Source organism: Oryctolagus cuniculus, chromosome 8, assembly GCF_051225735.1.
Source record: "Oryctolagus cuniculus isolate XC-2025 breed Fujian yellow rabbit chromosome 8, ASM5122573v1, whole genome shotgun sequence".
NCBI classification, from domain to species: Eukaryota; Metazoa; Chordata; class Mammalia; order Lagomorpha; family Leporidae; genus Oryctolagus; species Oryctolagus cuniculus.
In genome coordinates, this window is record NC_142874.1 from 1,978,114 (window position 1) to 1,993,914 (window position 15,801).

General features: G+C 42.8%; 1 protein-coding gene and 2 pseudogenes across 1 annotated transcript in view; 1 reads left to right on the forward strand and 2 right to left on the reverse strand.

Moving 5' to 3' along the window:
* Window positions 1-15,801, reverse strand: part of LOC103345491 (zinc finger protein 717) — a 554,757-nt gene that overhangs the window by 324,922 nt on the left and 214,034 nt on the right. The window lies entirely within an intron of this gene.
* On the reverse strand, window positions 3,165-3,994 carry LOC149124792 (GATA zinc finger domain-containing protein 1 pseudogene; annotated as a pseudogene).
* The window catches only part of LOC149124793 (inducible T-cell costimulator-like), a 60,105-nt pseudogene continuing 48,296 nt past the window's right edge, over window positions 3,993-15,801 (forward strand).

Genomic DNA, 15,801 nt, shown 5'->3' on the forward strand with positions numbered 1-15,801 from the left:
TAAATTATAATAATGTTAATGAAATTTGAAACTTCTTTAAGGGTAGAAGCCAAAATCCAAACTGGACAATCTTAAAAAAGCTGAAATGCAAAATGTTGACTTCCACTTAGATAAAATGAATTCTGTTCTAATCTCTATGGCTTTATTTACCTCCTTACCTTTATTCTTTGGCCTGGTGATGACAGTGGCCCCTCAGCATTTCTAATTTCATTCTGAAGGCTGTGGTGGCTGTGGAACTTCTCCACAGAGCTTGAGTAGTGGCAAAATGGGAGTACATGTTCATCAATGAGGTAAGCACTGGGTGCCAAGCAGTGTGGGTCGGAGTCTCAAGGTGGAGTTTTTCCATGATCTTCTGGTGCCCACACTCAGCAGCAGCAAGATCTCAAATAAGTATTATAAAAGTGACATAAATATAAAGACACAAATTAAATATAAAAACATGCAGAAAGATAGACCATTAGAACAATAGTCCAAAGTAACCCAAAATAGCTATATTCACTTCAGACTAAACTTAGAGGTCTCCCACATGGGTGCACCCTCTGCTGCTTTCCAAGTCACATTAGCAGGGAGCTGGATCAGAAATGGGGCAGCTGGGAATTGAACTGAGACCCATAAGGGATGTGAGTGCTGCAGGTAACAGCTTAAATTACTGCAACATAGTGCCTGCCCTGGAATCTTTTTGGATGTCACTTCTAACACCAAAGTTGTCATGCTTCCTGAACACCAACCCAGTTCTCCAACACCTACTAATTATCAGACAGTTCAATTCTGATCCCATCTAGAGCTAGAAGAGAACTTGAAGATGCCAGACCCAAGCATGTTTGTGGTTTATGGTCAACTCTCTCCATTCTGAAGTTGTATAGTGAGCTCACAGTTATTGCCAGAAAGGGGTGTGTTATGAAGAATCAGAGCTACACCTATTACTCAGGAAATTATAAAGGCCTTAAAAATCTCTGTGTTAGACAATAAGTAGAAAGCCAAATAATTTGTTTCTTATAACTACATTCTCAAATAAACTCTCAAATTCATAAACCCTTTCTCAGCCAGCAAAAGCTAACTTTCCCAGGCATCCTCAATGGGCAAAAACTCTACCTGAAAAAAACTACTCTGTGATACTATTCATTTCTTTTTCTTTTTTTTTTTTATTTTTGACAGGCAGAGTGGACAGTGAGAGAGAGAGAGAGAGAGAGAGAGAGAAAAGTCTTCCTTTACCATTGGTTCACCCTCCAATGGCCACTGCGGCTGGTGCGCTGTGCCGATCTGAAGTCAGGAGCCAGGTGCCCCTCCTGGTCTCCCATGCGGGTGCAGGGCCCAAGCACTTGGGCCACCCTCCACTGCACTCCCTGGCCACAGCAGAGAGCTGGCCTAGAAGAGGGGCAACCGGGACAGAATCTGGTGCCCCAACCAGGACCAGAACCCGGTGTGCCGGCGCCACAAGGCGGAGGATTAGCCTATTGAGCCACAGTGCCAGCTTCTGTGATACTATTTAATAAACAAACATATGGGTTTTAGGATTTCCTAAAGGTGTGGAAAGACAGAATCAATTAAAAGGTCTATTCAGTGAGGTAATAACTGAAAACATCCTTACTTTGGAGAAAAGGGGACAATCAAGTACAGGAAGCACATAGAACTCCTAATGGACATGACCAGAAAAGATCTTTAGCATGACACATGGTGGTCAAACTTTCAACAGGAAAATATAAAAAAAGGGTTTTAAAATGTACCTGAGAGAAATGCCATATTGCCTTCAGAGGATCTCCAATTAGATGGACAGTTGATTTTGAATCAGAAAACTTATAGGTTAGGAAAGAATGGAGAGTCATAGTCTAAGTCTTTTTTTTTTTTTTACTTGGTGAAAAACACATTTTAATCCAAAAATGTGAATAACAGCATTTAGGAAATTATATACAAAGGTATTTACAGTCAATTTTACTCTAGCTGTTATGAATAGAAACGCACCTATATACATAGAGCTGTCTACAGTTGCTTCTTCCCAAAATACAAACAAACCAGTGCAGAAAGGCTAACAGTTGAATGGTGCCTCAGCTCAAAATTGTTATGATCAGATGAGACCCTGACCAATTTTCCAGGACTGAAAAACACTGGTTAAACTGGGTTAGTAGAGGCACGTGTGTGCCACCCTGTTTCCCACTATACCCATGCTGCTGCTCCTCTACTTAATTGACCTGCACGTGAACTAAGACCTGCAGCTGAATTCTGGACACTTCTGTACAACAGGCCTGTCCGGTCCAGGCTGAGTCCACAGCAAATGGTTTCACTACACGACTGACAGTGCCTGTTTGCAACAGAAGTAGATACAAGTTTAAAAAAGACTGGACTAATAAAATCACCCACCAGTCACTTAACTCATGGCTGAAGCAGCCAAAACTCCATTCTAGATCACAAAATAAGGCTTGCGTGGTTTTATGATAGACACTATTTGTCACAGCTACATTTTACGTGGCCAAGACGCTGGTCAGAAATCTAAACCATAATATTTTGTTCTTATAAAAAAATACAATCCCATTTTATGAGTTTCTAGGAATAAATTATGGAGAAAAAAATAGAAACTACCTGCTGTCCATGGTCTCCCTGGGCTTTACAGACCTTGCCTGTGAAAACACACATACAGAAGGTTGTATTTAACCTCAAATACAGTCCATTATTTTCTATTCCTCTTAATTCTTTAAATGACCAGCAATGAAGATGATAATGATTATCGGGTAGTAGGGAAAAAAACTGTAACCTACTCATTTTTCCAGCTAAAAATTTCATTTAAGAAACATGTGGCATTATCTTGTAATAATATGAGTACAAGATAACTGGAAATCCAGTTCTAATTATTTTTTTCCTATTGAGAGACAGAGACACACACACACACACACACAGAGACAGGCAAAGCGGGGAGCTCCCACCTGCCAGCTCTCTCTCCAAATGCCTGCAATGCCAGGGCTGGGCCAGGCCACATCCAGGAGTGTGGAACTTCACCTGGGTCTCCCACACGGGTGGCAGGGAGATAAGTGCTGGATACATCACCTGCTACCTCCCAAGGTGCACATTAGCAGCAAGCTGGAATGTGGAGGGGAGCCAGGCCTTGGGCCCAGGCCCTCTGATATGGGCTGTGGCTTCCCAACTGGCAGCTTCACTGCTACACCAGGCGCCCTCCCACTGCAAGTTTCCAACTACAAATGGTTGGCGACTGTTTCCTTGATAGTTATTGCAGGAGTAGGTCCGACGTGAGTCCATATACAGCCCTTCTCAGGTCTGGTAGGAACCGTGGGAAAAGGTGATGACCGTGACTTGAAATATTCAGAAGGTGCATGACAAACAAACTCCAAGTATTCCATCTTCCTTGGGAGCTCTTCTTCTGGCCCTATGATATAGGACGCAGGATCAAACCGGTCCCTGGGGCTGGAGAGAGTGGGAATGAGCCACGTCAGAGCCGCACTCTTCTCGCAGTACTGCTCCTGGATGAAACCCCTGATCTGAGCATAGTAGGGCTTTCCATCTTGCTCATCAATCACAGAAACCACGTCGCCAATTTGGTAATACACACCCTTGTAGAAGATGGACTCTGCAGTAATTATGGTGGAGACCGACTTGGAAGCTTTGATGGGGTTTTTCAATTTAAAAATATGCCTTCTCCCTTGCCTTTGGTGGACACTTTCTTTTCGGCCGCTGGAGCGGATTTGTATTTAGTGTTTCTCAGCCGAGCAGACCTCCAGTGGATTTCCTGCTTACTCTGCTTGCCTCCCCCGCCGCCGTTGCTTTGCGGAGGGGCGGCCGACGTGCTGGCTAAGGTGGTCGAGCGGAAGCCGCCGCCGCCACCGCCGCCCCCCAGTCGCTCCGGCCGGCCTGCGCCAGCGCCCCCGCCGGACGTGCCGCCCCGGCCCGTGCAGTGGTGGCAGAGAATCTCCCCCTGCGGGCCCTTCTTCCACATGGAGGACGACGTGGTCTTGTAGACGCTGCCGGTGGGCTTCAGGCCCAGCGGCATGGCTGCTGGCTCCGCCGGCCCCGGAGGGCGCAGCGACACGGGAATGGCGGCCGCCGGTCCCGGCCGCCCGCTGGTCTGTCCGCCACTCCAGGCGAGGGCGAGGATGCCGGGCTGCCCACGCAGGGACCGGGCCGGGCCGCTCCACTCTGAACGTGCGTCCCGCCGGCTCCCCACGCGGCACCAGGCCCGGGGAACCGGCGGGGCTTGGCCAGCTGTAGTCTAAGTCTTAGAAGAAAAAAACTGTCAACTCAGATTACTATACCGTGCAAAGCTCTCATTTATGAGTGAAGGTGAAATAAAGACCTTTCATAACAAACAGAAATTGAAAGAATTTGTCACCACTCATCCAGATTTATAAATGATGCTTTAAAAGGATGTGCTACACAGAGAAACAGAAAGGTAGTCATCATTATGAAAGCATGTGAAGGCAGAAAATCTAGTAAAAGTACAAAGGAACTCCAAACCAAACAATAGGAATAGTTATGGGAAAATGGCAGGGCAAACTCCTTACTTATCAACAATAATCATATAAATGCCCTAAGTTCTCCAATTAAAAGGTACAAACTGGCTGAGTGGATTAAAAAAATAAAATTCCTCTATTTGCTGCCTGTAAGAAACACACATGACTAACAACGATACAAACAGACTAAAAGTGAAAGGATGGAAAAAGGTATTCCATGCTAATGGAAAGCAAAAATGATCAGGAGTAGCACAAAAACTGTAAAAAGGTAAAGAATAGCATTATGTTATTATTAAAGGATCAATTCAATAGGAAGATATGACTACAATAAATGTACATGTCCCAATACTAGTACATCTGGCTATCTAAAAGCAATGTTAATGGATCTAAAGGGAGACACAGACTCATACAATAATGAGACACTTCAACACACCACTTTCATCAATGGACAAATCAACTAGGCAAAACAACAACAACAACAAAAAAAACATACACACAACAACAGAACAAATTTACACCATGGACCAAATGGACCTGTTATCTACAGAACATGTCATCCCCAAACTGAAGAACACACATTCTTTTCATCAGTGAATGGGACTTTCTCTAGGATATATCATATCCTAGGCCATAAAGCAGGTCTCAATAAATCAAAAAATACCTGAAATATCATGTATCTTTTCTGAGTACAATGGAATGAAGCAGGAAATTAACTAACTAAAGAAATGTGAGAAAACATGCGAACACATGGAGGCTGAACAACATGTTCCTAAATGAACAGTAGGCCATGGAAAAATCATAAAAGAATTCAAAAAATTCTGGAAAACAAATGAAGATGACAATATAACATATCAAAAATTATGGGATACTGAAAAAGTAGTGTTGAGGGAAGTTTATAGCAATCAGTGCTTACATCAACAAGTTGGAAAGGGAAAAATTAAATGATCTAACAATACATCTCAAGGATCTAGAGAAACAAGAACAAACCAAACCCAAAATCAGTAGGAGGACCAGAAGAAGAAAAAAATGGAGGATTAGGGAGTGGCATGCTTCAAAGGCTAGGGAGAAACAGTGAGGAGAATAGTGTAGGAGGTACACTCTTGGTGGAGAATTGGAGAGAAAAACACCCAGGAAGCCCCATGGGAGTAGGGGAAATGGCCTGAACCTGCATAGTGAGTGCTGACATGCAGCCAGAGAGAGCAGAGAGCCAAAGCTATGGAAAGCCAGAGCTGGCAGCATTCTTGAGATGGAGGGAGGATAGACTGTACCAACCCATGAGGTTAGAGCAGAGAGAGAATATGGTGTGTGTCCAGACTGGAGTCCTGGGTGCTGGTAGTTGCTGGAAGTTGTCAGTGGTCCTAGTGGAAGTGTAGAGGGTTGTCCAATTCTAACCAATCACTCCAAAACAGAAACTGTGATCCAGCTGAGAGAGGGCAGGTGCCATTTTAAAACAGGGCAAAACTACAGAAGCCTGCAGGTGTGCACATAACAGTTCACTGAGACAGGACACTTGAAGTTATTGCTGGCAGCAGTGGCAGGCAGGCATTCAGCCAGTGACTCTAGGGTGTGTGTGATCCAGAACTTCAAACAGTGGGCTTGGCCCACAGCCCCCACTGACTCAGAGCTTGGCTGGGAGGCAGCTGGACAGCAATGAAGGACAGATGGATGCCTGTGCCAGCAATGTCCTCTGGACTCAACAACTGTGGGAGACTTGAGTGCTGAGACCATGGGGACTCGGTGGCTACAAGTAAAGGTGTAGGGCATAGCTGGGTATTGATTTCCCCCTTGCTCCTGGAACTTAGGTGTTACCCTGGAAACTTGCCCCACCCTAAAGCATTGGCCAGAGCCCCTTGGCCACACTCACCATATACCTCCTGTTAGTCACTGGAAGGGCAGACATTCCAAGAAGTCACAGAAGCATACCCCAAAGACAAAAACCAACCAAAGGAAAAATTAAAGATCAACTCCACTAATGCTGAAAAATAAGAACCAAAATGCAAGAAACTAGAATAAGGAAGTCACCATGACCCTCTCAGAGGAACACAACATTTCAACATTAGAATGCTAAAGTAGAGATCAAGGAAATGCCAGAAGTTAAATTTAGAAAATTAATCATGAGTCACTCAAAAAAAATCAGAAGCAAATCCACAAAAGAAAATGATACATGACATGAATGAAAAATTTTTCCTAAGAAATTGAGAACTTAAAGAGAAATCAAAATGAAATTTTAGAAATGAAAATTTCAATGGATCAAATAAAAAAGTGGTGGAAAGCCTTAACAGCAGACTTGATGAGGCAAGCCAAAGAAGTCACAGAGATACAGATCAGAAAAGAGGAAGTCAAACTATTCTTATTTGCAGATGACATGATCCTATATATAGGAAATGCAAAAGACTCCACTGAGAGACTACTGGAACTCATGAAAGAGTTTGGTAAAGTGGCAGGATATAAAATCAACAGAAAAATCTATGGGCTTTATATACACAGACAATGTCATGACTGAGAAAGAACTTTTAAGATAAGTACCATTCACTATTTGTTGAACTCTTTACTTAGTGTAGGGTTAACCTTATGAGTATAAAGTAAAGTGAAAATAGATCTTTATAAAAATTAAGATTGCAAAAGGAGAGAGAGTGGGATGAAAAGTATCAATATGTTCCTAAGTCAGTATATATGAAATACATGAAATTTGTATACCTTAAATATTTTTTTTAAATCAGCATGAAGCCATTCGGTTCTGGGCTTTTCCTTGTTAAAAGGTCTTTATTACTGATTCAATCTCCATCTTGGTTATTGGCCTATTTAGGTTTTCTATGTCTTTGGGAGTCAATTTTGGCAGATTGTATGTGTCCATAAAACATTCCATTTCTTCTAGGATTTTCCAATTTATTGATGTATAGCTATTTGTAGTAGCTCTTCATGATTTTTTTTAAAGATTATTTATTTGAAAGGCAGAGTTGCAGAGTCAGAGAGAGAGAAAGAGAGAGAGAGAAGGTCCTGGCTGCTCCACTTCCAATCCAGCTCCCTAGTGATGAACCTGAGTAAACAGCAGAGGATGTCAGGTCCTTAGGCCCCTGTCCCACCATGAGACCTCAATGAACTCCAGGCTCTTGGCTTCAGATCAGCCCAGCTATGGCAGTTGCTGGCCATTTGGGGAGTGAACCAGTGGATGGAAGATATATGACTGAATGAGCAGAAACTAACATGTCTCCCAGGAATGAGAATGTTCTTGTGAGAGGAGAATCTTAATGTCCCTATGGGTTAGCTCTTCAGATCAAGGATATACTATAGCTACTTCTCAGGCTTAGAGCATAAGCTACTACCTTGCTTTCTTCCAGAAAGAATGAGCTAGGAGTAAACTGCACAGTCCTAGGGACTGAGCCACCAGGAGCATCTTAGATCACCACTCACACAGTTTTGAAACTTAGGACAAGGAAAAGAGAGAAGGGAGCTTTGAGGAGACACTACCTTGTAAACTTTCCAAGGGAACAAGCCAATGACATTCATGATGAGATATCTGCATTTATGGTAACTAAAAGGACATGTGAAAATATTTTTTAAAATTATTTTACTCATTTGAAATGCAGAGAAACAGAAAAAAGAAAGATTTTTTTTCCTCCTTCATCGATTCACTTCTCAAATGCATGCAACAATGATAACCAGGCTGAAGGGATGGACCAGGCTGAAGCCAGAAGCCAGAAACTGAATTTGGGTCTCCCATATGGGTGATAGAGACCCAAGTACTTAGGCCATCATCCACTGCTTACAAGAGTGTGTAATAGCAGCAAAGTGGATTGGAAGGAAGGCTGATACTCTGATATGGAATATGGACATCTGAAGTGACATCTTAACACCTGCTGTAGAGTCAAAATCAAAATGGAGTGAGTGTGGCTAAGATATGATTTCAGATCTCTTGCTTCTGTACATATTAGCTTTGCTTGCTAATGGCTAAGGGTGTATCCTGTAAAACTATGTGGGCCAAAATTCCAAGGAAATAAGTTGAGAGAAATGTGTCCTGCACTGTTATCTTGCAACCATATTTTAGAGTTGTTATTGTTCCTGGGTTTGTTATTGTTAACTGTTATCTTACAACCATATTCTGTTTTTTTTTTTTTATTGTTCACTGCATACCAGGGGTTTGAAATTGTGAGCCTTAATGGAAGAATACTGTAAAAAACTGTGTAACTCGCTGTTGGGGACCACACTCTGGTAAGGAGTGATGGTCCCAATCAGATGCCTTGCCTCTCATTTTCAATTAAATTCATGTGTGACTGTCACTTGTTTTTGTAATATTCTATTTTAGCTGATGAATGGATGCAACACTGCTCTAAACATCCACCAAAGCAGAGTTTTTACATGAGAATGATAAATAGGTTTTCTCCACTTTCTTCTTATGTGAAATGTTCACAAATAGAAAACAAACCATTTTTTATTCCTGTGGAAAAATGCTGATTGTTCTTTGGAAGAATGCTGAAATACTGAAGCTGAATGAAAGGTATCATGGCAGAAAATATTTAATAGTGTTGGGAACTTCAGAGGGGAAGGTGCCATTTGACAATGTGGGGCTGAATGCAGATATTTAGGATTTATTTCCACATATAATGGTTTGTCCCCTTTGAAACTTATGGGGAAATTTAATCCAAATTATCATAGTAAGAGATGAGATCATGTGGAACCTTAGAGGAGGTGATTAGGATCAATTCTTTCATGTGATTAATGGGTTACAGGTTTATCTCCAGGGGTCTGTTTCAGCAGTCACTTTACATTAGCCTCTCCTATACTCAGCTTTATTGGTCCACATGGTTCTTGTGCTAGGCCTTTGCCAATAAGAAGGCCAGCACCAGATGTTGCCCCTCAAACCTGGGACCTAATCCTTGAGCCAAATAAAACCATTTCTTTGTAACTTACCCAGTCTGATACTGTGTTATTAACAAGAGAATACAGATTAAGATCCCGAGGAAGAGCCATGCTGAGAGGTCAGGGTCATGGACTAGAAATCTTGTTTCCCAACTCAGGGGGACCAGATCACCCCTGGTATGAGAGGAAGGTTTAAGGATCCTACAGATAACAGCAGATCCCCCCAGTGAATAGCATATCTGCAGACATACTCCCTCTGAGGACCTCTCATCCTACCACACTATTTAGGGAGACGTGCAGCTATCCAGAGGGCCTCCAGCACTGACCAGAAGTTTCTGTGTGCAGGAACGGGACAGAATGCTGAGGGGCCCAGCTACCTGCTCAATTCGAGCAAACTGGCCCAACACACTCACCATTTCCTTGCTTCCGTGATATCCAGGCGCCCTCTTGAGGGGTCTTGTGATGACAGAAATTTGCAGAGCGACGGACCAGCTAAGGCCTCTCTCGGGAGCAGATCCGGGGAGTTGAGTACAGCGGTGCCAAAAAATAATATCGCACGTGGTTCCCCAATGATGCCCCTGGGCGCCTTGATTGAACAATTTGCCCAACCGGCAAGAATGCACGACGTCAGAAAAGATGTAGCCAATCAGAATCCCGTTAAGGTTCCTTGCAACTATTCCTGGAGAGGGGAGAAGCTTGGACTTAAGCTGCCTCCTTCTCTTGGATGGCAACTCTTCTGGCGGTAGGAGGCACTTTCTGCTCTCGATGGTCCCATCTCCTTGGATCCCCCCCCTCACCCTCCCTCCCTCCCTCCAGTGATCACAATCCTACTGAGATCTCATGATCCTGTGCTTGCAGTAACCTGCTTCACATGAGCTACAATTTACAAAATGTTGGCTGGACTGTGGGCCTTTCTTTTTCTTTGTATTCATAGCTTATTTTATGAGGTTGTTTGACTTTTTTTATATTGATTTTAAGACTAAAAATATTATGTAGGTTAGTTTTTTGTTTCATTTCTCTTATAAGTATTTGATTTCTAGTCTGTGTTTTGTCCTTTAAAATGTTTTCTATTTGTTTCTTACTGGTACATAGTAACCCAGTTGATTTTTATGTATTTATTTTATACCTAGTAAGCTTAATTCTCTTATCAGTTTTATTTATCTAGGGATTATGTTGTATTTTCTCTGTATACAATAGTATCATCCAATATATTAGCAATTTTGTTGCTTAAAAGTTTATCAAAAATTTATACCTAATATTTCCTTTTTTGTTGTTTTATTTACCTGATTATACTTCCAAGATGAAGTTGGAGAGAAACAATGAGAAGAGATAGACTTGTCTAGATCTGTTCCCAGGAAAAAAGCTTGCAATGTTCTGTAGTAATTATGCTGCCTTAGGTTCATTTTACACAATCTTAGTTGGAATGTGGAAGTTGCTATTTTAATATTCTATTAGTTGTTGTGTGTTTATGGCCCAATGATGAATTTTATTATATGTTTTTTAACATTTACTCTAAATGATCACATTATTCTCTTGTATTTTTCACCCATGTGAATGTTTACTCTATTTGTTCCAGACTGTTAACCCCCTTTGAACATTTTAGTATATTCTGTTCATTATTAATTTATGATCATTTCATATTTTTGCAGAACAACCCCCCAAACTAGTTGGAAGTGTTGTTTTAGAACCCCAAACATGGCCTACTTGTTCAACATGCAGAAAGCCAATTACTGACATCAATGTAGAAGCAAAGAGGTGTTTATTTCAAAGACAGAGCAAGAATCCATGCAGCTATTGCTTAATTCCTAGACTCCCCAAGGAGTAGGGTTGAAGGTTTTTATAAATGAAAGCTAGGGCTGACAGGTAGAGGTTTGTCTTGTGTGCAAGGCCCTGGTGTTTCAGTGGTACTCATGACCTTCCTTTGATTGGTGGCATGGTGCACTTTGGGGGATTTTTTTTTATAATGGCCCAGTGGGCTTCAGTTAGTCTGGGGGACTACATGTAAGTGGTGGTTATCTTTTTCCCAGACCTGGAATTTCCATGCTGAATCTGGAATCCCCCTAAACTAACCCATCCAGGGAATATTGACCAGCAGTATTTGATCTACTGCAGGAGCAAGTGCTTCCTTGTACTGTGGGAGAATGGCATTTAATTTTAATCATATCCTTTGCCTTTTACATTAAAAGCATTCTAGGTGCAGGAACATAGGTGATGAATGAAGTAATAAAGTTTATTTAAAAGGTAAGAAAGCAAACACAAACATGAGTGGGCATAATTGAAGAGTAGAGTTGGTCAGAGAGAGAATGTGTAGGGGAAAGGAAATATAGAGATGGCACCTCACCACCTCCATTAGTCTTGATCTCCAATGGAAGACAGCATAAGCACCTCCCAGCACCTCCTTTTATGAGATAATGTGGTCACTTGTGAGGTTTATGGAAGCTCCATAAAATTCCAAGTGGAGCTCAATATACATATTTACATGACTTTCCCCTAGGTCCCAGATGAAAAGAAGGTTTCCTGGGAAAGGAGGTGTTCTGACAAATATTGTAGAATTACACGGGGGCAGGGCTTTATGGCTTTTGAACTCCAGCTCACTTAGCTACCTTATCCCATATCACACGAGCCTGATGATTTGTCAGCACAGCTGTATCACTTCTTCAATTCAGTGAATTTCTTTTGGTAAAGGACAAGCAAGGACCTTGGTCTAGGGAAACAAATGAGATGATGGTCCTGCCTTTACATTATAGGGGTTCAGTCACAATATGTAATTGAATATGATAATACTTTAAAATATTTGTATCTCTTATATAGAGAGATGGTCCTTAAGTTCATTTTTATTTCATGTCCTTGTCTGACTTTGTCATCAATGTAATGCTGATTCACACTAAAACTATTTCCTGTTTGGTTCCACTTTGGATGAATCTGCAAAATTTTGGAATTTTTTTCTTCCTTAAAAGTTATCTCACTGTCCACTCTGCCTGTCAAAACAAACAAACAAACAAACAAAACAAAAAAACAACTTTGGGCTGTTCCATAAATCTTGGACTGAAATTTTGTTTGTAGACATGGTTTGTTGGCTCTTTTCATTTGTAAAATATTGATTCACCCTGTTTAGTTTATGAGACATTTTCCTATTTATGTTACATTCACATTTTAATATTCTGAGTTCAAAAATTTGGTGGACTTTTGTGGTGCAATGAGAAGGCCATGCCAAGATGGCTTCTGGCAATGGAAACTGCCTGGCAACAGGCTGTGATTGGATGGCTTTGGAAACCACATGGCAATGGAGCCTGCCTGGTAACAGGCTATGATTGTATGGCTTCGGAAACTGCCTGGCAACAGGCTGTGATTGGATAGGGCATGGACAGCCCCTCAACCAGATTGGCTGCCTTGGCTATTTAAGCTGCTGTACCAACTGAAATAAATAAGTCTGTGGGCTGCTTGCCTCAGGCTGATTTCCGGGGTCTGTGTGGTGACTCCATGCCTCCTACTCCCATAACACTCCTCCTCTCAGAACGCATCAACCTCAAAATCTGGTGCCCAACGTGACTGAGAGAGAAATAGCCTATCAAACTCCACAAGGTCCCCCTTGATTTCGGCAAGTAGGCCCCTCGGTGTTCTGTGTGCTGTTTGGTTCTGTAAGGGTGAGCACAGAACCCCCTCCTATGCCCGTTTCCTTGTCTTTGTCCTCAGTCTAAGTGCCCCAGGTAGGCACACATCACCCAGAAGCATAACACTGCTTCTCGGCGCCTCCTTTTACTTTCAGGTTGCCCGTCAAATTCACATAAGGGGCTGATCATCCCAGAATTCAGAACCAAGTCATCTTCCCTCACTTGAGAGAGGTGACACTCCAGAGACACCATGTGGGCATACGGCCTTGACCTAATAAATCAAGGAAGTCCCCCACTAAGCACAGGACATACGTACGATCTGATACACCACTGTCTGTCCGTCTAAGGTAGGGAACCCCTGCAGAATGCCATCAGCCACTGAGGTGCTAGGAATTTGTTTTGTTATGGCAGCAGTGCTGTGCATGTCTTTCCTTTGGCTAGAGTTGGTGTGGCGCACTGCTCTTAAGCATTCAAGCATGGGAAAGATACCCCCCTCTCAGAAGCACACACATATTACCAAACACAATGAATCTGTGGGTAAAAAGAGCCTGTCACTCCAGGCCTCTGCTTCACAGGCAACAGTTGATGAATTAGGGAGAGAGAGCTCCCACAGTGAAAATGACATGACAGCAGACAATGCAACAATGCCTAGCCAGCCACCCCCCAAATACTCATGGAATGAACTTAGACAACCTCGAGGCAATAACCCATGCAAGGTCATCCCATCCACACCCAGTGAGGACTCCCACACTTGTGGCAGTCCTCAGGCACCTCAGGCTCTCAGGGCAGCCCCACCCATATGTTTGCCATTAATGTAGGAGTGGACACAGAATTCAGGACTGGGTGACCTTACTGTGCTAAAAAATAAATGATCTTGGCCAGCACTGTGGCTCACTTGGCTAATCCTCCACCTGCAGTGCTGGCACTCCAGGTTCTAGTCCCAGTTGGGGTGCCGGTTCTGTCCCAGTTGCTCCTCTTCCAGTCCAGCTCTCTGCTGTGGCCTGGGAAGGCAGTGGAGGATGGCCCAAGTGCTTGGGCCCTGCACCCACATGGGAGACCAGGGGGAAGTACCTGGCTCCTGGCTTCGGATTGGTGCAGCACACCGGCTGTAGTGGCCATTTGGGGGGGTGAACCAACAGAAGGAAGTCCTTTCTCTCTGTCTCTCTCTCTGTCTAACTCTGCCTGTCAAAAAATAAATGAATAAATACAATTTTTTAAAAAATGACCTTACTATGCTAAAAAAGGCTTCTCAAGAGTCAGGTCCTGACTCTCCCTACTTTGAACAGGTGCTCACACAATGGGCAGCGAATCTTCAAACTCATTTTGACTAGGTTACACTGCTCAAAGCATATCTGTCAAGACCACAGTTCTTACAGTCAAAAGCCTCCTATGAGGAAGAGGATAAAACCGTGGTGAGGAATAATGCTGCCTATGGAATAGCAGTAACCTTTGATATGCTTAGAGGCCGTGGCACCTACATATATTCTCATGAACAGGCCCTCATTGAAGTAGTTGCCTATTTTGATCAGGTCAGAGATTTGGCACTTAGAGCCTTAAAAAATATAAATCCTCCTAAATATAGTCAGCTCTTTAGAAACCTAGTTCAAGGCCCAGACCAATTTCCTTGCCAGAGTCTTGGAAGCAGTAGAGAAAAGATTACTGCTTGGCCTCAATCAAGAAAATTTGGTCAAACAATTATCTTGGGAAGGCGCTACTAGAGGCAAAAGCTGCAATTGCCCCAGTCTGTAAAGAAGACCTTTCTAAATGGATAGTAGCTACATAGGAGGTAAACTCTGCTGATACACCCATACAAGCCATACAAGCCCTAACTGAAGCCATTAACAAACTGAACAAAAGGAAGTCAAATGACCCTCCAGTTTATTGGGGATGTCGGGAAACAGAACACCTATGGCCAAACTGCCCAAACACTGACAGATGGGGCAAGCCCAAGACGCTGTGACCCAGATGTAAAAAAGGCTTTCGTTGGGCAAGATTGCAAGACCAAGCCTTTAAACACTCCCAGTGGGGTGGCCCTCAGCCCAGCAAGTAAGATATTGACCACTAACTGGTCAATATCTTCAATCTGAGGCCAAAATGGACCCTATACTTAGATGACATTGCCTTTGTGGGTTTAATTGATATGGGGGCAGATGCGACTATCTTAAAAGCTAGGGATGCCGGTGGAAAGAACGGGTCATCAAAGAAGGAGGTACCTTTTTCTGAAGGGAGGAGAGAACTTCCACTTTGACTATGGCCTTGTCTAAATATGATCAGAGTCAGAGAACTCAGGGGGCTTCCATAGCCTTGGCAGCTCATGACAAAGAGCCTAGGGTGATTACTGATGCCATAAACAAGAGAGTCAATTTGTTAAGTCAACAACAGGAGTCACTGTGCACTTACTCCTCATGTAGGATCTCTGTCCTTAGTGTGCTGTACATTGAGATTTAATGCTATAACTAGTACTCAAACAGTATTTCTCACTTTATGTTTCTGTGTGGGTGCAAACTGTTGAAATCTTTACTTAATATATGCTAAACTGATCTTCTGTATATAAAGAGAACTGAAAATGAATCTTGATGTGAATGGAAGGGGAGAGGGAGTGGGAAAGGGGAGGGTTGTGTGGGGGGAGGGAAGTTATGGGGGGAAGCCATTGTAATCCATAAGCTGTACTTTGGAAATTTATATTCATTAAATAAAAGTTAAAAAAAAAAGCTAGGGATGCAAGAAAAATGCAACATTGGAAGACAGTGCCCAGGCCTGACCTCCAAGGTGTTGGAGGATTAAAATTGGCTGATCATGTCAGCACACCTATAATGTGGCGAGATGACAGCAGAGATACAGGAACCATCTTTTCACTAATTGCTGTGGTTTCCATGACC